Below are 27,152 nucleotides of genomic sequence, written 5' to 3'. Positions count from 1 at the left end.
ATCAGCACAGCTTCTTACTGGTAAAATATGACAGAGGGGAGACCCAAGTCTCTATCAGTCTGACTTTTAAAAAAAAAAAATCTTTCTTGCAAAGAATTTAACCCTGAAACCTCTTAAAAAGAAAACAAAACAAAAAAAAAGTTATATTCTTTCATATGTTATCATTGGATACACATTGGGCCTGGGGAAATGCTTTTCAACACGTGTGAGAACAAACCCAAGCGACAGCTGGGTGGCCAGATCTTTTTCCTGTGGTAGATAGTGCACTGTGAGAGCAGCTGCTCAGAGACGAGGAAGTGGGGCAGACAGCTCTGTGTGTGTGTGTGTGTGTGTGTGTCTGCATCTTCTTATTTATATTTGGATGGAGACAACCATGCTTATGTCTCCTCTCTCATACAGTTGTTTTTTTGTTTTTTTTTTGTTTGTTTGTTTGTTTGTTGACGTACATCTTGATGCTATGTGCTTAATTATCAAAAAAGCACAGCATGCCTTCAGCCTTGTTATTAAGGCAAGAATGCCACTTATTTGTTTTGTATTGCCATCAGTATTAATCTAGAAGTTGTTTTATCTCTTTCCCTACAAACCCCAGAGTTTGGAAACAGTGGCTTTACTGATTAAAAAACAAAACAAAACACCTGAAACTTGTGCCACTTCACTAAAGCAATGCCCAAAAGATCATGCCACAACACTGAACACATCTATGGTTGACGTGTACCAGACAAGAAAGGAAAATAGAGGCTTTCCTTTCCCTTTCCCTTTCCCTTTCCCTTTCCCTTTCCCTTTCCCTTTCCCTTTCCCTTTCCCTTTCCCTTTCCCTTTCCCTTTCCCTTTCCCTTTCCCTTTCCCTTTCCCTTTCCCTTTCCCTTTCCCTTTCCCTTTCCCTTTCCCTTTCCCTTTCCCTTTCCCTTTCCTTTTTCTTTTCTTCCTTTTTTTTTTTCCAGTCATTTTCTTTTCATGCACATTAATTGTAGCACACTGCTAACAGCAAAAATCGATGATCCAAGCTGGGGAAAGTAGGTGTCTCATAGAACAGGCTGGAAAGAGCGTTCACAAAAATGAGCATGTTCCCGTGGCTAAGGAGGGCAGGGCAGAGCATGGGCCCTTGGCTAAGATGTCAGAGTGAATATCTTTTAGGTCAAAGGTAAGCACACTGTTTCTGGCAGCCCTGTCACTCTGCACGGGTGGACCTAGAGGGGTCATCTGCCTTCCAGTGACAATGCTCCTTCATTCTAAGAATGAATATGGATCAAGTCACAGAATACACAAACCTACAGTTAGGTCACAGCTCCAAGCAGACTGCATGCAGGTCACAAATCCTGTTCCTTTTTGTTGCTGTATTCAAATGGGGCTCACCACTGACTGATTCCCTTGAATGCTCTCTGCCTAGAGGAGCTTGGTTTCCTACTAGAAATGAAGAGAGGATGCTCTATTTATTTGAAGGACGGGAAGTCACAATGGCCGGCAACACTTTAAAAAAAAAAAAAAAAAGACGCATCCTCTAGTGATATTCGAGAGTAGTCCTGACATCTCTGTAAGGCGTGAAGCCCCACTTATTTGTCTAGAACTTTTTATCCTTAACTCTGTCGGCAAGAAGGCGCTGGGCTAGAGCAGTGCCTATATACAATGACAAGTCAGGAGAGACTTTGTCCAAGGTCACAGAACTGGCGGGCTGAGAAGCCCGGAGGACGGTCTGAACTGAGAGCCTTCCGCCAGTCTGTCAGTGTGCTGGTGAGCAAAGCCACACTGTAGATTCTGATTTACACTCATTTTCCTGTGGCTGGCTGTGGGGCATTTCATTTAAAAAGACTTCTGGTGTCAATCTCAGCTCCCCAGTCAAATCTTCCCTTTCAATGCATGGCTGTGTCTTCATCCTAATTTTCTAGCCAGAAGTATCTAGAATCTAGACAGCAGGGCCAGCCCCAGCACTCCATTGGATAGCTGGGTTTTTGTTGTTGTTGTTCTAACCTTATAGTCATTAAATGTTACTCTTTTATAGGTAGTAAAACAAAGTACAGAGACGATCATCTGCCATGCCTAGCTTATTACTCAAATGATTCTGAATGATGCCGTCCATTCAAAGTTTCAGCCATCATTTTGATATTTTGGGGATTAGCTCATCTGCTAGTCGGATGGCACTAGTGACTTATTTTGATTGGTTATTTGTAACTCTGTAGCAGAGTCAGCTGTTTTTTTTTTTTGACAAATTATGAGCTAAAATAGCATCTTTTTCTTTTTTTACATTATAAGTAGGGGTGGTGACGTAGTCAGTGTCACAGTGCCTATCTGTCTAGCATGTGTAAGGCCTTGGGGCTTGTACAGCATCTCTTTACCTCAACTGCAGATGAACCAGCTCATATAGCAGACCTTGAAATGTATGCCCTACTATTTCTTAGAGAATTGGCTTTCTGATGGTTTGGGGAAAAATGACTAGTATGTAGATGTATACATGATGGGATGAACCATGAACATTAAGATGGACATCTATTATATATAACTAGCAATTCTGAAGTATTCCATTAGACCAAACAGCGTTGTTCATCCTGTTTGTATAAAGTGCCTGGGCAGCACTGTCCGTGCCTTAGGCTTCGGTCTGTGTGCCAAAACCTTTGTTTACCTTCTTTTTTCTTCTTCTTCTTCTTTTTTTTCTCCACCAAGCTTTCTGGCACCATGCTCTAGTTGTGAACTACTTGTTTTAAGAAACCAAACCAGGGAACGAAATATTGTTACTGATGTAAGGCATTGCTTACACATTAGCATAGCTTTCCAACCTGAAAGATAGGGAAAATAAATAAATAGAAGTTAAACAGTAAAGTAGCTCATTTCAAAGCCCCCCCCCCCCCACCTCCAATGTCATGAGCACACTGGTCCTTGCCTACAGTTGTTCCTAGAATATTCACAGAGACTCAGTAATGTGGGTGGACATATTTGCTCATCCCTAGTCACACACAGAACTGTTAGCACTCACAGTTAGAGTATTTTTCGTTAAGAAGTCCACTTTCCCGGGATGATTCATAAAAAAATACAAGGATTAAAATGTAATTTTCTCTTAATCCTACTGCTCAAAGAAAGTCAGAGATAATATTTTAGTATACATTTTTCAGCTATGAAGTAAAGAACTTTGGTTCACTCTGTGCAATACGGAACCTAACTCATTCAGGAAAGTCTGAATTTCACCTTACATGGAACTTGGCATTTGACCTTTTACATTTCCTGTTTTAGTGTATGCACATCCCACCTCATGTGATATTCATTTAAGAAACTATAGCATCACAGCAATAGTTCACTTAAGACAGTGAACAAGCTGTTGTAACCCTCAGCCAGAGCCTTACCAAATAGCTGATGCTATGAATACCAGTCATAGCCTAGCCGCCACTCCATATGTTAATCTAATTTGACAGGGTAAGAAGCTTTGAAGTCCTAATTCTCTTTTGCATCCAATAAACCAGTTTTTATAGTGACTGAACTTTTTAGACATCAGCCCGAGGCTAATCTCATGTCAGGAAGTCGCCATAAGGTCACATGTAACGATGGCTAGAGGGAGCTTTCCTTTGGAAGTCTTGTGAGAGATGCAGGCAGACTGTCAGCGGGTTGCATGGGGGGACAGGGGTCAGTGCCTCTGAAGATAGCATCTTGCAGGCATACAGATGGTTGCTGTCTTGCACATGCCCTCAAAAGACCTTTCCTACACAAGTGGGCTCACAGAAGCTCAGCGAGTCATTACTGACTGTTTATATACATCTCTGCTATTATTAGTGGGCTCTGTGGCTTTTGCAGGGAAAGTATAGGCAGAACACTCTTGGTGAGATGCGGATGGTTTGGCTTCTTATATTTCAATGGGAAGGCAGCTCCAGGCTCCCATTAGCATTTCGATTCAGAGTTATGAGGTGGTTCAACTGAAAAAATCCAGTTCTTTGAGGGTATTTTTTGTTTGATGTTGATTACATTGGTGGTCCTGGCTAAGGGGCACGTATGGGAAAAGGGAAGGGCAGAGAAGACCCCAAGTGACAAACTGTTAGACATCCAGTTCTGTAGAGTAAGGGCTTTACGTTTTCTTTTGTTTAGACTGTAAGTTCTTTGAAGGCAGAAAATCCTATCTATAAGGTATTATAGGCTTAGGGTGAAAATCCATTGTCTAAAGCCAGTCCCGTTGACCAACATCAGACGAGAGTGTTGTGATGGCTGGGTGCATTAAAGATCAGGGATCTTGTCAACTTGAGTTTCTCTCACAATCACTGATGAACTAAAACATGCCAGGACCCAGGCAGTGCTAACTAGCACTTTCCTGTGGGGCTACGAAGGCAGGAGCAGAGACTGAATGGAGTACCAGGATTCTGTCTTTGAGAAAAGGAGAAAGATTCATATCTGGGAGTCCCAAGCCTTAGAGTCTTCATCCCAGTTAGGGTAACACTCCGCACTTAATAACCACGGGCGGGGATGCTACCAAAACTAAAAGAGCCTCTGTAGCCCTCCTTGGAAGCCTTTACTTTGGTGAGTTCTTTATGAAAGACTGTAGTTTGGGAACAAAGAGCAGAAAATTAAAGTGGCAACTCAAGACAGCATTTAGGGAAATTGGTTAACAGGAATCTATTGGACCCAGACGTACTTATTTACTCCCCCTCCCTCCTAAGGATGTTACAAGGTAACAATCATGCTGTGACCCAATGGCTCTCCGGTGTGGTAGGCATGGGATTAAACAGCTGCTCTGAATAGTAACAATGTAACAATTAACAATGCAATACAATTTCCCATCTTTTTTCTGCTTTCTGGGTCTAAGTGCTACTTCAGCAGTCCAATTAGCTTCTGTTATCAGAGGAAGCCTGCTGCCCCTCTACCCAATGTCTTGATTCTTATGATCTTAAGCGAAACCAGTGCTGTATCTGCAGTCGGCCGATATTAGAGTGCTTAAAGGAATTGAAATGCTTTACTTTATAGAGGTGTTTTTTTTTTTTTTTAAAGCCAGATTAAACAGTCACGCAAAGTAAAATTTGGTATAGTTTTGGAAGAACTTGCTTTATTTTATAGTGAAATATGATGTAATATAAAAGCACTGTTTGGGTTACCAGAACCTTGCCTTCACGTTGTTCTATGTAAGAATGGAAACCTGCATCCAGACTGTGGATGCTCCCAGGTGAGCGGCACCACCAGGGCTGTGCGTACAAGTCAGCCCTTTCTTTGTTTTGCGTGGGCCATCTCATAGATGCAGTGTTTCCCTGTTCAGTCTCTCTGTTCTCTCATTGGTCTTGGCCATACATTCAAGTGTCTTTGGTCCTTACCGCCACTTTAAATTTTTGTTCTCGTGACTTACATATGGGATATGTCCACAGCATCCTTTCTTCTCGATTCTTTGTCTTCTACTTCACTGTAGATAGAAATACTCTGAAAAGCGGTGGAGGTGCCACTTCCTTGTAGCCTCTCTCTTGTCCGATAGGAGGCGCTCTGCTTTGCTGTTTATTAGCTCTCTGATCCATAGGAGGCGCTCTCCTGTGCTGCATACATGTCTGCCTCTGTCTAGAAAGAACTCTTCATCTTCAGCAACTTCTCTGGGACTTACTGGAGACTTCCTATCATCATCATCATCATCATCATTATTATTATTACCATCATAATTTCAATAGGAGTTTATTCTGTTTTCCAAATAGCCAATTTACAAAGGACCTAACTTCAGAAACACAACTCCTTACGCAGATGGAGGACTTCCGGCAACATGATCAAACTCTAGCAAGAGGCTTTTTGTTACAAAGCTAATCTTGATATACTGCAGCCCCACCTGAATTCCACTGTAATTGCCTTTACAACACACATCCTGCCATCAGCTCTGAAAGGTTTCTCTCTAGACACATCCGCTGGCAGAACGCTAGCTTTGCTGCCTTTCTAGGGAGCTGTAGCTTTACAGACTCCTAGAGGTTCCCTTACTTTTCAACTGTTGATCTAATTTTTAAAAGTGAATAAAGGAGATTAACTTTAATTTGTTGGTGTACTACCCTTAGTAATCGTGTTAGTAACTAAATCATTTTAACTCCAAAATGTACATTCAAGCCTTCTGTTTGTCTGCACATTCATCCCATACCTGTATAAGCCACAATACTTTCCAAAGCGCACATCAAGTAATTGTTTTGCCTGGCGCCAGTACAAATTTCTGCTGGGACCTGCCCCATTTAATATAAATTATATTACCTGTGGCATTTAAGAGGGTGTAAGGTGTGCTGTGCCCCACAGGCAGGAAATTTAAACTATGGATTGATTTTTTTTTCCCAATCTCAGATTTGTTCCTCTTATGCAGAATATTTAGCGGCCCTAGTTTTCTGTTTAATCTTTCTACAGGCATCTTTTGAATTTTGCCTTCACAGGCAAGACAAATTCAAATTTTCTCACATCCCTTTTTAGGCTAAAAGTGACAAATTCTCATGTGAGGGAAAAACTTTAGAAAAGGAAGGAAGAGAAGGCGGGAGTGGAAGAGGGAGAGGGGTGAAGGTAATGACATAAAAATGGGGCTCCTTGACCCAATTAACCAAATCATTGTGCTTCTAGCATGAAGTTATGCCTCTGCTTTATCCACATAGACGTCATACCGAAGTACAGCATCCATAAGCAGAGACTCAGAGACAGAATTGTGTGCAAGTCCATTCAGCACAGCTGTATACCCTATGGTTAGCCTCCACATCTGTGGTAGAACATGCGATCACTCAGCATTGGGGTGGAAAGCCTCAACCCTTCTCATGAGTTCACATTGGTATAGTGTGATTCCTCTGTAGCCCACTGAGGTCCTTTGGTTGGAGACTGTACATGTTGCATTTTGGGCATTGATTGTGAAGTCTATCCACATTCAGTAGGACAAAGAAAAGGGTAAATTAAAGTTACAGCAGAGAGTAGAGGATATGTGAAAATGGGCAGAAAGGAAGAAGAGACAGGGAAATGGAGAGATCACAGGAGGAGGCTAGGTGAGCTATATCAGTAAACACACTTGCCTCACCTGGGCTCCTTGGTGTCTAGAGACTCCATTTTCCACAGCTTTCCCTTTCGTTAAAGATGAAGGCTGTGGAGCCGCTGTTCTCTGGGTTCATTAAATTTGGAAGCTCGAATTCAATGCTCAAGTTTCTGAAATACAGACTAGGCGTAGCAGTGACGAGTCACTGAATGTCAGCAGCAGGGGGAACTGCTTGGTAATTTTCTCTAGACCCCTATTCTCTTCCTCAGTGGAGCCCCTACAGACTGCAGGAATGGCCAGTCGTAGGAGGATAAGACACAGTGCTGTGTCCTGACACACAACTCAACGACATTTCACTCTTTTCAGTGATGTGCGCTAAAATACAAAATGGGGTTGTTATAACTTTTCTTATGTGCATGAAGCAGTTTGATTGAATTCATCCCCCTCCCCAACCCCCACGAACCCTTCATTTTAGAACAACCCTCTGTACATCCAACACACTTGGGATATTTGATAATTATAGCATTCAAGGCCAACTAAAGTTACTGAAAATGCCTCCGGGCCCCACAGTTGGATGCAGGGACGATCCGGGTCTTGTCACAGAAAGTAGATATTCAAAAGCTGGACTAACAAATGTACCAAATCTACACTTGACATTAAAGTTAGCTTTTATAGATTAAAGAATGGCTTAATAATGGAGCTGGTTGTTCTGAGAATCAGGCTCCTGAAAACCTCTCTAGGCTTCCAGCCTTCCCCGAAGCAGGTGATGGAGCAGCTAGCTTCCACAACCTTGTCAGAGTGGCTTCTCTGCTGGCACTCCACTTGGCAGAGGTCCAAGGGAAGTTGGGCAGTGACAGCAAGATTAGAACACAGAAAACAGGCTGGGTCACAGTCACTAAGCTCTGCACTGATTCTCCTATTATCTAAGCATGGCCAATTCCATGCTAAATAATGACAGCTAACACTGGCTCTTCCCAAAGACAAGACTCCAAAGTTCATCTGAATTTCCATCAACAACAAATGGAACTCCGTTTAGCTTCTCACCTGGTTTCCTCTGTCACATTTGTGAGATTGAGGTCTCTTACATTATAAAGAATGCTCACATTTCTCCACACACACAGACCCAGGGCATCTTTGAGAAAACAGTGACACAGAGCATGGTCAAGGTTCTGTGTCACTGAACAGCCAAGATTTGGGATTCACTATGTGTAGCTGTATGCTTATTAACAATTTCATGCTTCAAATTATTTTACGATCGTGACCAAAGGGGAATGAGGCAACTGCAGTGCTATCTTGTTACTAAAGACTATGTTCTGTGGGCTAAAGCACACACATGGACATACAATACACAGACACCCATGTATACACACATATATACACACCCATGCACATAGGTGTATGTATGCATAGATACACAACACACACGTGTATATTTGTATCTATACACATACAAATATATTGTGTATGTGATCACATATATATGCACATACACTACATACATGTATGTGTACGCATATACACATTTGGGAGCTCTCATGAGCAGGCTTCAATGCTGATTCCTGATTTAGTCACTCAGTAAGCTCTCGTCTCTTCTGATCATTGTTAAAGCCCCGAACACCCCTCTGTTCCTTTTTCCTCAACGCCCTCCACAGACGATTCTAAAGGCAAGTGACGACGGATATTTAAATTATTTTTATTTGTGTTCGTAAGCTAAATTAGCTTTTTAAAAAATTAACATCAAAGTGAAATTGGTGTGTTTCTATATTCAGGAATTAGTTTTCTGCAAAGAACATTAATTTAAAACTTTTCAACACAGAGAAAAAAAAATAGACCCAACCCTGTGACCTCATCTGTGTTACATTTGAATAAATGAATGAATAAGCAAATGAAGGAAAGAATGTTCCCTGGCAGCCGAGTAGGTTTCAACAAAGAACAAAGCTTTCAGACATTGTTCTCAGTGTGTCCAAAACTCGTCTCATTGGTATGTGTGCAGGATGACGTCAGTGGCCAGGATGTGGGGTTCTTCTCTGTGGTTCTGTTCCTTGGGATTCTTCATTGTGTTTATCAGTTCTTCAGCCACCCAAGGAAGCAATCTATAGAATTACAGTCATTCACGTGGATGTTAAAAAAAATGAGCCAAGATGGTGCGGTTGACAGAAAGCCAGCCCTCACAGAGTACTTGGCAGAATAGGTTAAAATTCCAGGGGGTGGGAGGCAGGGAAGTCTTGGGTTTGAAATCAATTCAAGGACTTCAAGTTGGACTTCAGCTCTGCTGGTTTTTAGCTAGATGGTTCCTTGGCTTGACTGGGTCACAGCTTTCACAAGCCTTAAAATGTAGACTGTCCTAGGATAATGTCTGCTATTTAGTGGGACACCATGGGCCAATACAGTGTTTGAAATGTGAATTTTATTAAACCTATGTAAATGTCAAGTTTAAAAAAAAATAACTATTTTGAGAGTACAAAAAGGCCCTCAAGTGCTCAGTTAGCCTTTAAATGCTTTAATGAGTTCTTTCGTGGAAGCAGGACCATTCTTAAATTCTCCCACTCAAATGAGGATATAGTGTGAAAATATCTTTGGAGAAGCAGGTGCTGTAGGTACAAGTTAGTTATACCAGACTTTCTCTGGGAGTGTTCCAGTGTGAGTGTGTGCGTGTGTGTGTTCATGTGTATGTATGTGTGTGTGTGCATGCATGTGTGTGCGTGTGTGTGTGTGTGTGTGTGCGTGTGTGTGTGCATGTGTGTACATGTATGAGTCAGAGGTTAGTTAACCTCAGGTATCATTCCCCAAGCGTTGTCCACCTTCTGTTTTGAGACAGTCTCCTAGTGAGACCTGGGCTTGCTGATTCGGTTAGGATGGTAACCTGTGAGCCCCTCCTGCCAGGGCTCCTCCTGCCTCTGCTTCCCCGTTGCTAAGATTACCAGCATGCACCTCTATTGTTGCGGATTATTTCCCAGAGAATACTGCTCTGACTTGAGTGTAAGACAATAGAATGTCTTTATTAGCCAGCCATCGACTACACTGGGCGCTCGGGATGGCAGTATAGCCCTGAGCCTTCTTAGGGAGTGGTTTTAAGCACAAAAACCATGTTCTGAGTTGATGAACTTCAGTTAACAAGAGCAGTTAGCCAGAAGAGGAACGACAGAAGCTAAAATTTAAGGTTAGTACAGTTTTGGACTTTCCCAGAACTATTATGGACTCTGATGATTGGGCCTTTGAGTTCTGGCAGGCGGTGCTGTCTACAGCTGATTTTTATAGCCTGAATGGCACTTCCATCCTGGAGTCATACAAAGGTCTCAGTGGCTGCTATGATCTGAGGCCCTGTTACCAGCTTTATACGGTGCTTGGGGTCAAACTCAGCTCCTCATGATTGCATGGAAGAACGTTACCAAAGGAGACAGCTCTAGGCTAGATGGACTTACAGCTTCTGTTTCTATTTGTGATCACAATTGCCATTTGCTGTGATGCCCGGTCCAGCCTTTCTCCAGTTGCCCCTTTCCCTCCTCATCTGTACTGGTTTGGTGACTGTGCTATTCCAAGGAAGATTTTCTCTTGCCCACTTCTTCATTTAATACTCTCCATGTAGGGGAGCTCCTCTTTTTCTCTCTTCTGGGTCAGCCATCTTGACTTGCACAGGAAGAAGGTTCCACAGCGGTGTTCGCTCCCCAGCTACTAACTCCAGCACAAGGGAGCCTTCTGGAAAGGCAGCTTCTCTTTATGCTGCGGGGCAGCTGAAGCCCGTTTCCTATTCTCTTTCTTCAGAGCAGCTTTCAAAACAGCTGGTTACCATCCTTTAGGTTAATCCTTCCTAGACAGTACTTCAAAATCATTATATCATTTTCCAGTCTTTTTTTGTCCAACATGAGTTATAGAACTCCCTTTAGCTTTTTCTCACAAGGCATATTATTCAGCCCTTTAATAAGCAGCGTGATATAATTGAAAGAATATGGGCTTCAGAGTCAGACCTGAGTCTGAATCAGAGTCCCGTTACTCACTGGCTGCTTGACCCCCAGTCAGAGCCCTTAACTTTCCTGAATGGCAGTTCCCTTGTCTGCTAGGTGGGGCTTGATGAGATCGATCTTACAGGGGCCTTGCCAGAAGTTCTGATGCATGGAGCATTCCTGGCTTGCTCTCAATGTTGTGATAGATGTTGCTTCCCTTCCTTCCTCCTCCTCTCCTCCTCCTCCTTATCCGGGTCAGTTTCCTACATTACAGGCATAGATCGGAATAAAGGGTTGAGACTTTCAAATAATTCTTTTTGCCTATCGCCTCTGAAACACCTCCTTAATTATTTCCCGGGTTTTTTGTTTTTGTTTTTTATCTGTTAGTAGATATTTTGATGCCATTTCCATATCTTCACACACACACACACACACACACACACACACACACACACACACGTTCCTCCTAAAGATCGCCATTCAAGAAGAGCAGTATTCAAGGCAGTCCCTTAACTGGTGTTGACATAGTTAGGATCATTCTCTTATCTCATGTTCACGTTGAGGAATTTCCAAAGTTAGTTCTTTATTTAGGGTCTTTTTCAACATCAGGGACCCACTGGGACTCATTCAGAGATCATTTTAGGATAAGTTCCTTACTCGCTCTCAGTTGTACAGCCATCTTATGTGGCACTCTTTGGCAACGCTGACAAAGGTGCCTACAGAGGCAGACACAGAGGTGTGCCTGGGAAGACAGCTTACAACACAGAGGCTGGACAGGGTTTCAGGTGCTTTTATACCTGTAGTAACCACAGTCTTGGCTCTGGTGTGATTTAACTTCATAAATAAAATGCTCAAAATACATACACACGCTGCTCCTGCCTCTCCAGCGCTCCATGACACCAGCCTCTCCTCCTTTTCCTTCCCCTGTATCTGTTCGCTGCCATGCAACTTATAAATAGTACTTCATCCCTTACTCAAGGTAGCTCCAATTCTGCCACACCTGGCTGTTTCTTTGCGAGCCTTTTAATGCCCACTGTGAGGTGCATATTTTGAGGAGTTCCCCTCTCTTTGTGTTTACACTGTGTGCAACTGGAGATTTCATAAAACAGACTTTACTGAAGTGTCTTAACAGAGTCTTAACGAGCGGTGGATTGGCAAGAGCTTGTGTCAGTGTGGCTTATAAGTCCCCCTCTGCCACTTGAGTGAGTGAGTGTCTCAGCAGCCTGAGCTGAGGCACTAGGAGGGAGAAGAGCGGCTGGGCAACAGAACAACATGGTTTTTATGGGAAGCGAGAGGTCTGTGTTTACAAGGCTATCTTCCTGAGCCTGCGACATTCCTCCTCGGATAGAGGAGGCTGAAGACTGAGTCCCGTTCTTCAGAGGCTGGTCAAATCAGTTGTGCTGGCTGGTGAATCTATAAGACTTGGCTGACTGAGGCTTCTTCCCTGCAATGCACCGGCACTCCTAAATTGATCTCCAGAAGTTAGAAGACAGCTTGGAAGCAAAGGAACAAAAAGCCTAGAAAGAGGTGGAAATGAAGAATTGGGAAATGTGAAGATGAGACAAGGAAAACCTCCCTGACATCTTAATGTCTTACAGATGGGTCTTTTGATGGCTAACCTTGCAGTGCCCTTAAATTTACCTTGTCTGGACTTTTCTTCCTGTATTTCTCTTGTGCTTGTTGAGGCCAGCGCCTCAACACATTTGCATGCGGGTACCTGGGAACACAATAACATAAAAACCATTGAGTTAAGTAAGTAGTAAAGACTAATAAATTCTCATATGATTCCATCGTAAAGCATTCCTTTATTTATGCTTTATAAATCAGCAGACCAAACATGATAGGAAGTGTTCCAGGTCTCTCTTTCAATCCAGAGCCCCTAGAAAATGTACTTATTTATGGCTTGTCCTTGACGGTGGCTTTGAGGTTTTGACTTTGAGACAGTTAATATCTACAATAGTTCTTCAGCTATGGAACTTTTAAAAAATCTGGAAGGGCCGGGTAGGGTGATGCACGCCTTTAATTCCAGCACTCAGGAGGCAGAGACAGGGAGATCTCTGGTAGTTTGAGGCCAGCCTGAGACTGTGCATAAAGTTCCTGTTTTACCCCCCCCCCCCGCCTCTTCCCCCTACACACACCTGAAAAAAATAATACAGAAAAAGAGCTAGAGAGTCTTTATTGAAGTCTTGCGGAAAGGGTACAGAGGAGAAAGAAGAGGGGGGGGGTGGGGGAGCTGCTGAAACTGACCCCAGAACTTGGGCACCAGGGCTCCACTGGCGGGGGGGGGGGGGGGGGGGGGAAGGGGGGGTAACCAACTGAGGCTATTCTGGGAGAAGAGATAGTAAAATCTGGTCCTGATGTGTCTGTTGGAGATGGCAGTGAACTATCTCCTCGGCATATTTTGTAGACGTTAAGAAATATGGGCCTGAAGAGCGGATGAAAGGTCAGGGCTGGCGATAGGAGTCTGGGGCTCATCTGTGATGGGCGCTAATTGAATCCATGTGGGTGCACCGAGGGAATATCTGGAGAAGGAGACGAACGAACGAGCAGCCCCTGGATGAGCCCAGGGAGCGCTAACTACTGCAGAAAGGAAGCAGAAGAAGTGAGAAGGCCTAGTGCCGTGTCCGGACCACTGAGGACCTGAGAATGTTGTTGCTTTCCCATCCCATCGCTGCGGGTCCTTAGAGTATGCCTGTTGACCTTCCTATAAAAGCCAAGGGCAAAAACCAAGAGCCTTGGCTTCTTTTTTGTTTGATTGTTTTTCAGAGAGGCGGGAGTTTAGGGGGTAAGGTGGGGAGGGGGGTGTGCAGAATCTAAGAGAGGAAACTGTCACGTGACCTAGCACAGTGCCGTAGCACTCGTTTTTTATGAATGGCTGCGTGAGGGAATTGAGTACGTGCACTAAGCAGGTGATTTGCTACCTATCCGGTTCCTGGTTTTGTTTCATGAAAGAGGAGATAAATAAATACCTGCCTGTAAACATCACCAAGCGATCCAAAGTGTTAGGCACTAAGGAGAAATGGAGTTGAGGGAAGAAGGCATGGTAGGGAAAGGAAAGAGAGTCAAGGTTTCCCTGGTCTGTGCGGATCCTGGATCTGCCATCTTAATAGATGGATTGGACCTTTGGTTCGTTTATGTATCTGTTTCTTGTTCCTCCTCCTTTCTCTGATGGGACTTGCAGCTTCTTAGGGAAGACACGAATTACTCCCGAGTGTCTCTGTAGACTCTAATGAGGCTGGCTACCTAAGCACTTATCCCTACACTGAATGACAAGCTGACAGCGAGGTATGTTTTCTACCTCGTAATTACTAAAAGTGAATAATTACCCAGAAAATTAATCAGGGAGAACTCCCTGTTTCGATAAGGAAAATGAAAGAACTCTTTTTTCCCCCCTTCAGAGGCAAAGCTTTTAAATTGGGATTTTTCTAAGTAAATCATTTCCAAAGGAGGCATTAGGTGTGTTGCTTGTGGCAAATTCGTCTGCATCGGCTCCGCAGAGTGCCGTTTCTGGTCACTGAAAACGGAAAGATCTGACATAGACTTCGTCTCTCCCTCCCTGTTTGTGAGTGATCTAACAACAGAGTCTGTCTTGAAGGACATCACGTGTTCATTTAATTGTACAACCTGAGGATCAGTAAAGGCAGCTTGGCTGTGCAGTAAGAGGTGCATTACAGAGATGCGAGAAGGGGCCTTTGGAGATAAGTATACCCACTTATTAATTCTGAACCTGGGCAATTGCAACAATTTGTCTACAAGGTCTCTTTTATTCTGGACACTTGGAAAACTTCATATATATATATATATATATATATATATATATATATATATATGTGTGTGTGTGTGTGTGTGTGTAAATATACATACATATTTTCATGTGTATATTTATAAATTAATATATTTATTCATGTATACATATACCTTATATATGTATACATTTATGTGTATGATATGAGGACATAATAGATGATAAATATGTAAGTGTTCATATATAAATATATAAGTACAAGTTATTTATATATTACCATTAATAAATATTCAATTTCTGTGGAAGAAGAAGAGTACCGCTGTGATAAATTTCTTAACAGGATGGAAAAGGGAGAGGTAGAGCTAGTCTTGATTCATCTAACAGAAATTTTCTACTGGAACCAATTGCTATCAGATAAAAGGATTTTTTAGACCTCATAAACTCTGCAACCATGTCCCTTTGGAAACTTTACTCCACAGAGAGAGATTTGGTTAGGTCCCGCAAACAGCAGACAGAAAACACTATAAAAATATAGACTGTTTCCAGAACAGAACAATAGCCCATCTGTGTCACTTACATTGATAAACACATCAAGCAATGTGGCAAGCGATCTGCAACTCAGAAGAAGTCCACAGACGTGAGAGCTGATGATGGTCTGACTCCCTTCCCTGGGAGGAGGGCGAGGAGGAAGGGCCAGGGATGCATAAACTCTGCACATGAAATAAAATAGAAATGTAATGTTTACCCCAAAAATGTTATTTTGAAGCATAAACCAGTCATTCTCCATCATCTGTTAATTCCAGGGTTAATTTTCTTAACCCTGGAAGATAAAATCATCATTAAACTAGTGAGGAGTAAGATGCCTATGACCCTGGTGTGGTAGTGTGCTCAGTACTCAAGAGTTGGTAGTATACTTGGTACTCAGGAGATGGAAGTGTACTCAGTACTCAGGAGGTAGAGGCAGGAAAGCCAAAGGCTCAAGTCCCATTCTCTTCTATTACAGAGAGAATCCAAGGCCAGACCGGGCTAGAGACCTCTGTCTCAAAAAATTAAAAAAATAAAAAGTCGTTATTCCACTGATAACACTAAAACACAGGTCATACACATGATGTTAATGGTAAAACAGCTATATTATTAATAATTAATAATAATAAAGTAAATAAAAATACAGCTGCCTCATTAGAGGATTTTCAGATCTGCTGTTCATCCATGGGTGGATTAACATTGTCACACTACCCCACGGTCTGCAAAGAATTCAGAACAGCTTACAAAAAGCACCACACACTTCAGGCAACTGGCGTTCAGTGTTTAAAGACGGAGCCTGCTGTCCCTGGCATTTGGTAATTTGTTGGTTTTTTTCAGGCAGGAAGTTAAGCCTCTTGAATGCTCATATTTGGCAGAAAATAATTCCATTTATGACTCAACACATTTCCGGTAGGCACATCTCAGCGGAGCTCAGGGTAGTCACTAATTTGAGTTTTGCATAGTAACGCCCTTCAGAAGACAAAAGTCACCTTTTAAACTTTCTTTGTGAAAGTAGCTATTAAGAGAGCGATGAATCCTGGTTTTGCATAGAAGGGCTGTTGACTCCTGGTGCGGGCGTGTACAGGAAACCTGTGCCTCTAGGTAGTAATACGGTTTCAAAAGAAATCCATATACTGAGCAAAATATTTCCTGGATTCACAAATTTAGAGGCTGGGAATCTGGGGATACGCCAAGTCTTTGAAAATATCAAGGGCATACTAAAATATAATAGCACGCTCTTGAGAAAAGAGGAGGGGGCGGGCAGGAGAAAAGGGAAAGGCGTGGCTTGGAATGTGTATTTCCATCTTGCTCTTCTAAGCCTGGCTTTGGGAAGTGGATTCCCATACTCCTTCCTCAGTCTCCCCAGTTGGGAATTGAGGTTAAGCTGTACACCCCCAACTGGCTGGTAGGAGGGTAGCAAGCTCGTCTGGGTGGCACACTGGCAAACGTGGGCCCAATCAGGGAAAAGACAAGCAGTAAATAAAAGTATGGTCGTTCATAAAGAGAGTTCCTAAGACCTGCATACAAGAGAACACATGGCATCCTCTCCTCGCCACCCTCTTCTAGCTCTGTCTTCTCCTGCACAGTCCCCCTTCTAAGCTCAGAGGGATCGATGATTAGATAAATGAGAGATAGGTGGATAGAGGATAGATGATAGATAGATAGATAGATAGATAGATGATAGATAGATAGATAGATAGATAGATAGATAGATAGAGATAGATAGATAGATAGATGATAGATAGATGATAGATAGATAGATAGATAGATAGATGATAGATAGGTAGATAGATAGATAGATAGATAGATAGATGATAGATAGCAGGCAGACAGCTGGATTGATATAAAGATAGATGTTAGATGATAGTTGATAGATGGTTGATAGATAAATAGATAATAGATTGATAGTTGTAATATTTGTCTTTCTAGATTTAGCTCTTTTCTTTTAACTCAATGATCTTCAATTTCATCCAGTTTTCTACATAATTCCATTCTTTACAGCTGAGCCAAGTTCCAAGTTCTTCAATACCACCACCATCCTGTATGAGTGAGTGAGTGAGTGTGTGTGTGTGTATGTATGTATGTGTGTGTATGAGAGAGAGACAGAGACAGAGAGACAGAGCTACCACCACCCTGTGTGTGTCAGAGCGAGACAGAGTTACCACCACTCTGTGTGTGTGTGTGTGTGTGTGTGTGTGAGAGAGAGAGAGAGAGAGAGAGAGAGAGAGAGAGAATATGGAACACCCATTCATCTGTTGATGCTCACCTCTGCTGGTTACATGTTTTTGTCCACGGTAAGCACACGTGCATCCGCATGGCGTCCCGACTTGCCTTCCTTAGAGTCTTTCCCCAGGAGTGGCATGTTTGTTGGATTGGATGCTAGGTGCAGGTTCTCAGGCTTTTCACTTCCACTGTGGCTGCATTACACACTCAGAAATGAGTTTCTAAGGGAATCGTCTTCAAAGGAAGGTATTAAAAGGGTCCCCCCCCCCAATCCTAACCTTTCTTTACCTAATTCCATTGTTCTTTTTTGTGTTTGGAGAGAGGACCTCAGACTTCTTCCCTGTGTTCGTTTATGGGATGTCTATTTCAGGACAGGCACTCAATTTTTATAACCCTGGGGCTATAATTACCAGTTAGTTGTCCCTTTAGTTGTCTCACCTACTTTAACCACACACACACACACACACACACACACACACACACACACACACACGGGGGTGGGGGGATGGAGGCCTCTGAGTCCATTTAGACAGTAATCTGTCGTTTGGCAGAAGGTATTCGCTTTGGGATGGAGGAGAAGGCTGGGTGGCTCAGGATGGACTTTCCCCTGCCCTCTGTACCCTCCAGACTTTATTCTTACTTAGATTTTTTTTTTTTCACTCCCTACAAGTGTGTTTTCTGCTTTCCTCTTCTTCAACTTTCTCCAAGTCTCTGGGCACAGGTCTCTCCCCCCACCCACTCTGTGATTTTCCCACCATCCTGTCTGATTTCTAGAGTGGCCCTGGCAATAAACGTGTTAGAGAAGGGAGAAGCCATGTGTTTTGAGGTAAAAATTTAACAGAAGAATGCCATTTATCTTTGGCCGCTGAGAACGTCCAGAAGCTTCCTCGAAGACTCCTGGAAAGTTTCCGCCCACTGACTTTTATTAAACCCTGGTCTTCCCAGGATGCCTAATCCCAAAGGTGAAGTTTTAAAAATCCTTTGAAGAAAACTTTTAACTCTTTTAATTAATTATGCTGCTGCTCAAAGGTACATTTTCCTGCAGTTTCTGATATAAACGCAGCGGTGTGTTCTAAGTGATAAGCCTTTGCCTCCTTGCCTTGGAGTCTTAACTACCAGCAGGTTATACCTTGTACTTAGAATGTGTCTACAAAGTTGCAAAACATTCCTCCACAAGTCATCACAACTCATCACCGGGACTGGATGCCTTCAAGATGCTGTTAGACCTGAGCAGCTGGAGAAAATGCCCTACTGGTTTCTGAACTACACTGAGGGAAACACACACAGGACCCCTAGAACAGTTCATTTCCAAGTCCTTGGGAAAGTCACCTGACCCCAATCTCACCTACATGGCTGAGACTGAGTTGAAGCAGTCTGGACGCCAGAGTTCCCACTCTGTGCCTATGTTCTTATCTGCCTTTGGCGTCTGAGCTTCAGACACAGTAGGGGCATTTAGTGTTTGCTCCCTGAAAGGAGGTCAATCCTAGGCTGGCACACAGTTCTTCACTCTTTATCCTTGTGGAGTGAAGGGAAGTTAAATGCAAACCACTATAAAGTGCTCAGGTGAGAATCGAGGCATGTGGCATCCGGTAGACCTTTGCAGGAGGCTGTGAGCTGCAGACCCTGGGCGTTTTTCAGCTCTGTGCACCTGGAGGTGAATGTGTCTGTCGCCCCATGAGTTCCTACATGGCGGAAGTAAGATGTGAGAGGGGCCGAAACAGAGCTATTATTGACTGAAGGCCCATAAAGCTGTTTTTAGAAAGACTGTTGTAGGGGGGGTGGGGGTGGGGAGGCGCTTCCTTAGAGAAGGGTGATATTATGCATCCTCTTTCCATTAAGTCTATTTTGGGAAGAAATTACAGAGGATAATATATGGTCAACTCTGAGCAACACAGCCTCTATTCTCATTAAGCACTTGCTCAGCCCAAAATAATTTCTCCATTCACAGGGATGCTAACCCAGGACCATCAGCATCTCCACTAAATCACGCTGTTTATTAAGGAAGTGCTGAATTTTTTAAGTGTGAATTTTCGCCCCTAGAATTCCCAAGCAAAGGGGAACAACAGAGCTGCTTGCAGCCACAGGGGCTGCCTGCAGCCAGGGCTCCGTTCTGTTTTCCGAGCAGCATGGGGTTTCCTCCTCGGGGTTGAAGATTTATCAGCCTTTGGCAACTCCTCCAGTTACTGCGGACAAGTTTACTTCTCCATAGCTTTACAAATTGCGTGTTTAACTTTGTAGAATCTATTGCTGGGAGGTAGGGAGAGAAGTGGAGGGCTCCTCCGAGGCTCGGGGAGCAGAGCTCACCCTTGAGATTTAAGGTGGCAGCACCCGTTTACCTCCGCGTGTGCCACAAGGTGAACGGGTTCTTTCCTTTCTTTCTTTTTTCCCACGTGTCCACAGTTGGCACGTTCCGTACGGGCAGTGACTTAAAACATTAAAAGATAGCGACCGTAATGTTCAGTAATAAGCGTCTGTTTAATCATTAAACGACCACCATTTTCTCTTGCCCTTTAAACCCACCTTCAATCAGCTCGGACGCTGGTTTATAGTCTTATTTACTACAAAGGTCACAAAGGAAGTGCTTTTGGGGGGACCACCAGCCACAGTGCCAGGAGCTCTGAAACAGCCCCCTTGTCACAGGAAACATCCAGCCAGGCGGCCCTTGACAGGAGGGAGCTACGGGGTACAGAAAGTGCACCCCACAATTCCCGAAGCAGCTTCAGATCACCCGAGAAAGAAAACAAAGGTCTTCTTGCCTCTAGCCCTTGGTGTGGTCACCGCTGGCCACTGTTAACTGTGGCTAACATTGCTGCCTGACTGCAATGGGAACAAGGTGTGTCATGGCAGTTTCTGGCTGAGCATCACCAGGGTTCCTTCCTCTTACAGGAGTAACTGCGCTGCTCTGTGGCTCTCTTTCAGCACCTTTGAGTTCTATCACTAATTTTAAAAGAAGCACATAGCACACAGGTTTTGAACGGGCCTTTCTCATCCAGACCTAAAAAGAAAAAAAAAATTTTTTTTTAATTTTTTAAAAAATTTACTTTTTACAAATGGCTTCCTCTTTCCTCACTTCAAGATGGTTACCAGGTACCATACTTAGAGCAACTGAATGTGATTCCCATGGGGGGCGGGGGGACATGACAGTTTCTCAAAATGTTGTCTGGTGAGGTACCATCTAAGGCCCTTAAAAGGGCCATGATTTTGTATGGACATGGGGTGTTGCCCAAACAGCTTGTATACCTTTTGACTCCTTCTGCTTTGCTGCTCAGTATATAAAGCACACTGAAAACAACCAGCCCTTTGAAGTGGCCAGGTAAGAGATAGAATTGGTATTTAAAGAACAAAAAGCTGTACTTGGCAGACTTTGAAAGTGATCTCCATTTGCACATTTGCACATTTGCACATTTGCACGGGAGAAGTGTAAACCAGAGAACTTAAGAGATTTGCTTAATGCTTCCGAGAGACTTGGGAGCAGAAAATGAGTTAGAAGCTGGGATTTTTCCTTGTGATGTGGGCTTTCCAAATGTCTTTATTAGATCAGTGCAAATGTCTTCCAATTCCTCACTTAGACCCTAGAACTCACTGGGTTCCATTCGTTCATATCCCCCTCTTCCTCCCTGCCCCTACTCTCTTTTTCTCCCCCCTTCTCTACCAGCATGCTTTCCCTCTCAAGTTCTGCTCTTTCACTCTTGCTCTCTCCTCCTCTCCCCTCTCCCTCTGTCCCTCTCTCTATCCCTCCCTCCCTTCCCAACAGGTCACAGTCACAAACATTCTGACCTTCCAATCAAACAACCCAACCCCTCCTTTACTTTAAGCTTTGTCATTTTCTAAATTTTTAAAAATTTAAATTTGGACCGTGCACAGCAAACTGGCAGAACCTGAAACAAGACATTCAGGGAATTGCCCTAGTTTTTGTATAGTCTTGGACACTGAGCCCACGAGGGCTACACTTCTCTGCTCTTGGAACCATTTCCTGTGTCCATAGTCGGGGCAGGGGCAGAGTCCCTGTGAGGGACTCTGACAAGGCCACCTCAGATCTGTGTCTTCCCTGTGGAGGTATGGTGCCGTCCACATACTGGCTATGGAAAGCAGTGATTGTTGGTCTTTCTCGGAGCTCACGGACCACAGAGCTTCACATCTGAAGACGAATGGAAGATGCTGTTCATTGTTTTGAATGAGAAGAATGTTTTATGCTGTGCATTTTGATCATATTCTTTTCCTTCTCCCAACTCCTCTCAGATCCTGGGAAGATGCTGCTAATTTTAAAGACTCACCTTAGTTTGATCTCTTCTCTTCTCTTCTCTTCTTTCTTTTTTTCTTTTTTTTTTTCCTTTCTTTTTCGCAAAAACAAAATCGATTTCAATTAGATCTTTCTAAAAGAATGTGTACTGAAGTAGCTAATCCACCCTGGGAAATCAGTCTTCGAGGTATTTCAAGTCTTTTCTGTCGAGCACTTTGGGGAATACCTGTTTCGAGTCCACTTTATACAAAGCTCAGCTGAAAGTTGACTTTAAGGAGACTATTCAGTCAAGTCACTGAACCGGCAGCAAAACTGGCTGTCTGCCCTTGCCCAAGTAAGTCACTGATCCATTAAATGAACTTCTGTAAAGTGTCAGGATGTAGCAGGCACAAAAGTGTAGGGCGTTTGGTAGGAAACAGAAATTGTTCTGTGACAGTAAGGAAGGCCCATAGGTGGAAGGAAATCTAGAAAGGTGGACGTGTGTGTGTGTGTGTGTGTGTGTGTGTGTGTGTGTGTGTGTGTGTGTGTGACAGTTCAGAGAAGCTAAACTGGCAGAGACCATTTTCAGAGCCCAAGGTATTGTGAGTCCTGACCTAGTTGAATGCCTCTAAGAAAAAGGCGCCTCCGGGAACTCCTTTGTCCTCTGATGTACGTCTTAATGTCTGCACAAACGCTTCTTTCCTGTGGCTGGACAGTAGGAAGTAATCTATCTTCACTCCTATTTGGTTTGTAAATAAAACTCTGAAAGGGGTCTACTGACCTCTAGACAGGCGGGCGTTCTCCAATTTGTTCCTCTTCACTCTTGGAGTTAAGTCAAAGCGCATGGCCAAGACTACCACCTCTGTCCTTCCGGGACTGTCTACAAAAGACTGAAAAATGTGCCCACACCTGCCCTTCTGCAGGGCTGGCTCACTTCCAACTCTAACAGGGGCAGAGGAGAGCTTGGGGGAACCAGAGCTCATATACGCACTCTGCCTTTGCCCGCTGAAATTACAACATCTGTGACACTCAGCCCCCAAAGGGACCCTGACTGTGTCTCCTGCCAGCTCCTTTGCAGCCACTGGGACTCTGTGCCTTGGAATAACGAAGCAGCCTGCCATTTCCTCCTTTCAAATAATGAAACGTGGAAATGCAAATCTCCTGGGCAGGCTCCAAGTATTATTTGAGACTTTTTTTTTTCCCTAATTATTTGAGACTTTGAAAAAAAAAAAAAAGAAGGGAAAAGGTATATTTTTAAAGGTTTACTGCAGAGCCTAGCTGTTAACTGGGTATTTGGATATTTCCCATCCACATACAGAGTTAGGCATGGGGCCTCTAAGATGGCAGACTGGAGCTGCACTGGAGGGAAAGACATCTGTATTTTTCATTCACTTGTGCAGTAGCCCTAAGATTTTCAAGCTTGCTTTTTTGTTCAGCATCAAAGAAAGGTTGTTTTATAGTTAACTGCCTTTTCCTTCTCTTTTGACCCACATGTTCCATGAAACGGAGGGGTGAGAGGCACTGAGTTCTTCTATTTATTCTTTGCAAAGTTACTTTTTTGCCCATGGTCCTTCTGCATGCCGTTGCGCCGATAGGAAAACATAATTTTGTTCTTTTTTTTTTTTTTTTCTCTCTTCCTTTGAAGGAAAAAAAATTTAAGAGGTTTAAATACCATTCACGTTTTGGAATTTCCTTCTTTATTTCCTCCTAAACCGCCGTCTCCCAACTATATAAAGCCATCCAATGTTGAAAGAGTTTCACTCCTATAAAGACCTTTTATATGATTATAACCCCCCTGTTTATCAAGGGCTACAAGAACGGGAGCCAGGAGCTAACTGAGTTTATAGCTATGTGTCTATGAATATACGTGTTTGTAGGCGGGGAGGTCTCCATATATCCTCAAGTGTGTCCAAATGCTCACAGCGTTTTTAGCATACAAATTGCCAATTAAACATCTACAGTTTTCCATCCCCTCTACAATTTTGAATGTGGGACCTATTAGCTGATGGGGGAAGATTGACACCGTCCGTCAGTAGCAGACTAAACTACTTAAGAAATCCAAGACACCGAGCTTTGTCTGAGTCTCTGGCCCTTGGCTCAGCTAATTAAATATTGCGTCAATTAGCCCCGTTCCTTGACTGTTTCTTGATCTCTCGGTAGAAATTTGTCTTTGGGGGTCCAGGTTCTCAAGTGAAAGGAACAGCTTAGGGCCCATGAAGCAGAAGCAGAACTGTCCTGACTGCAATCGAGAGATGGAAGGAGAAGTCCTCCTATTCTCTCCCTCCTTCTGAATAGCCAAGGACCTTCGCCCAGAGAATGGTGCCCACCCACTTTGAGAGTACTCCTCCTCCCCATTATAGGTTTCTGGAGATACCCTCACAGACACACCTAGAAGTACGTTTCCCTGGTGATGCTAACTCCAATCCAACTGACCCTGGGGATCAACCACCACATCCCATCCTTCAGCTTCTTTTCTAACATCCATCTGAGCAGCCTCTTTATTCCTAGATGGTTTCTAAGTATCTCTTTTCTAACATCTATCTGAGCTGCACTGTTATTCCTGGATGGTTTCAAAGTATCTGTCAGCTGCCTAAATTTTCCCTCACATATGGTTTCTAAAAATTACCTATATATTCACGGCACCCCTTCAGAGAGAAGAGAATCCTCACATCTCCTAAAGAGAAGGTGCTATGAGCATTTTTAATCCTGATTTAGATAAGTGAGCGTTCTGGGTGATCTGCTATCCCACACAGCCAAATAAGCGGGCTACAGCTTCTCAACAGTGGTGGCTTTCTGAGCATTCCTAAGTCACAGAGAGGGTAAAACTAGCATTGCAGGAGTCGTGACCGTTTCCTGTGCTCAGTACTTTCTCCACGTTATAATAATGGCCACATTGTTTAATAGTGTTAGCATCTTTCTTATCCTTTGATGTTTTGGCTTCTTATTAGAGAACTACTGGAGCTCATGCCACCAAATGGTTTGTTCCACGCAGCCCACCGGCACATTCGCACTCCTGTATTTTACTATCTAATATGTGGTGGCCATAACCGGAGAATGCAAGGCATGCCTTCAGAAGAACCCTGGCCCCCTATATTTTTTACCAAGTCATGCTTCGTCATGCCCGTTTTCCCCAGTGCCATGCAGCGTGCACGGATGCATGCTGAGCAAAACTGGGGAGCGTTTCGGCTGACACGTAACCTTCTTCATATAACCGGAGCTTTGTAAGTGAGTGTGATCTACATATCGGGCGAAGGACTGGGAAAAGTACACCCTACCCTGCAGCCTGGCAGTTGTCACAGGACTAACTTGTACCCTCTTAGCTGACTCCTGAAGGAGCCTGAGAAAGCCATACAGGTGTCAGGAGAGAGACCCAGCCACTGTGAGGCAACTAAGCAGCTAGCTGTTCTCTGAAGGACCTAAGGGCACTGCAGAGCAGACTGGGGGAAGAGCTGTTCCCTTTACAGGAATCCCAGCAGAAAGCAACACAGAAGAAGGTGTCCACTCCCCTAGAACTGGAGTTATAGGCATTTGTGAGCTGCCCTGGTGTGGGTACTGGGAACCGAACCCAGGCTCCCTGCCGAAGCAATAAGTGTTCCTGAGGGCTGAGCCATCTCTCCATCCACAAGTGCAATAAACTACAAGTTTCTTTCTAAAGAAATCCCCCACAGTGGTCCATTTTAAAGACTGTCTCTCTTTCCCAGAAACACCCCCTCCCTCCCCCTCCCCAGAGCCTCACAGGTAGGAGAACAGGAAAGACTTAAAGCTGAGCCTTGCAGGCAGCCACTGAGTGCTAAGGGGCTACCTTCTTGATGCAGTGTCATATTACAGCAATCCTAGGAAAAAGCTATAAGGAATTCTCATCAATGCCCAGTACATACTACTTCACTGTTTACTGACTAGATCCATGGATAAACAGAACCCATGGGACAGAGGTAGTTTGTAAGCCACTATTAACCATGATTCCTGTGACAACTCTCTTTCCGTGTGTGTGTGTGTGTGTGTGTGTGTGTGTGTGTGTGGTGCACGCGTGCACGCACGTTACTCCATTCATGATTCCCCCCCATCCTTAAGATAGGTTGGGGAGGGCACTAATCAGGTACTTAAAATAGCCAGGCTAGTGGTGAATGAAGGAAGTCAGTCTAGATAACATCTCTGTGAACTGTGTACCTGTGAACTTTTTATCACACGACACAAAGGAAACTTCCATTGTCCTGTGTGGGGCTTGGGGGCGGAGCTGAACAAAGCACACGGAACACTCCTGTTTTGGTGATCAAGGATACTCCTGGAAGGCTGGAAGCCAGAATCCTCAAGGCCACCACAATGACAAGACTCCAGTGACAGACCGGCAAACTGGAGGACCGTGTGCACCACAAGTGCATAGTGCAGAAGCCTGTGATCGCTCCCAAGGGTGCCACCAAGGTCTTTGATATTGAACAATGAAATCATAAACACTGTTGCTGCCCCCGCTGCCGCTGCTGCTACCAGCACAGCCCGCCCCAGTGCTATTAAGTGGTGTTTATTACATTCCTACCACCCGCAGTTGCCCTGTGCACTTTAGTGACTTCCAATTTAGTTACCCCCAACAATTCAGCGAGGCATCCACGTTACACCGATGACGAAAGTGACATTTAAACTGCTGAAGGAGTCGTACGAACTCCTTGCGCAGAGTGAGTCCCAGACCCCACCTTTGGTCTTTCTTATTCCCAAACAGTATCTTATAAAGCTATCTTAAAAGTCCTTTCCCAGCAGAACTCCCCAGGTACCAGGAGAGTGTAACCTCCAAACTATATTAAATTTCTTGGAGGTAATCCCACCCCCACCCCAAGGCCCAAAAAAGGCTGCCTTGTAATAGCTCCACCTGACTGACTGGCTTCCATATCCTGAAAGGGCAAACACAATCAGTGCCTCCTAAACATCCTCCCTTTATTTAAAAAAAAAAAAAAAAGTTACAGCGCTGACATTCCCTCCCAAGATCAGAGGTGCATACACACAGGTGGCAGCAAGCCCAGACATACCAAAGCCTGTTATCTAGAGCCAAGGACTTTACACCACTGCATCTGTAGAGAGACAAGCATCTCATTTCAACAGACAGCTTGTTCATATAGTTGGGATCCTCCTGGCCGAACTGACAGGGCGTCAGAAGAGCATCCTAAAACAAAGAGAGCGGTTATTGCCCTCTCGGAGGGGCCCCTGCATGCCCTGGGGTTCTGCTCTTCAGTGTAACTGAGCAGAACTCCGGTCGACTCCCAGGAAAAGCCTGTCGGCACTGTCAGATTGAGTGTGGGCAGAAGCTAGCGTTATTTATCTATTTACTACCCATCATCTCTGGAATTCCTTGAAGGGGACAATGAGTCCCAGCCAGTGTTTAGGCAGCAGTGGCACTGTCACTCGCTGGGTGTCAGGAATGGCTTCCTTCACTCTTCAGTCCGTGACCAAGTGAATGCACTCAGCAGTTTCCAGGGATAGCCCAGACAAGCCAGGAGAGCCATCTCATGGTTAGGTAAAGCAGAGTACATTGTAAAAAGAGGGACTGTTCTACCCCATCGGACAGAGCCCACAGAGGCAGGGCAAAGC

At 44.0% G+C, this 27,152-nt stretch overlaps 1 protein-coding gene across 1 annotated transcript in view; it reads left to right on the top strand.

The window, feature by feature from the left end:
• Window positions 1–27,152, top strand: part of Hmga2 (high mobility group AT-hook 2) — a 114,204-nt gene that overhangs the window by 68,066 nt on the left and 18,986 nt on the right. The window lies entirely within an intron of this gene.

The sequence above is a fragment of the Mus caroli genome, unplaced genomic scaffold (assembly GCF_978045245.1).
Source record: "Mus caroli unplaced genomic scaffold, Mus_caroli_1 scaffold_9, whole genome shotgun sequence".
NCBI classification, from domain to species: Eukaryota; Metazoa; Chordata; class Mammalia; order Rodentia; family Muridae; genus Mus; species Mus caroli.
This window is presented reverse-complemented; position numbering and strand designations above follow the sequence as displayed.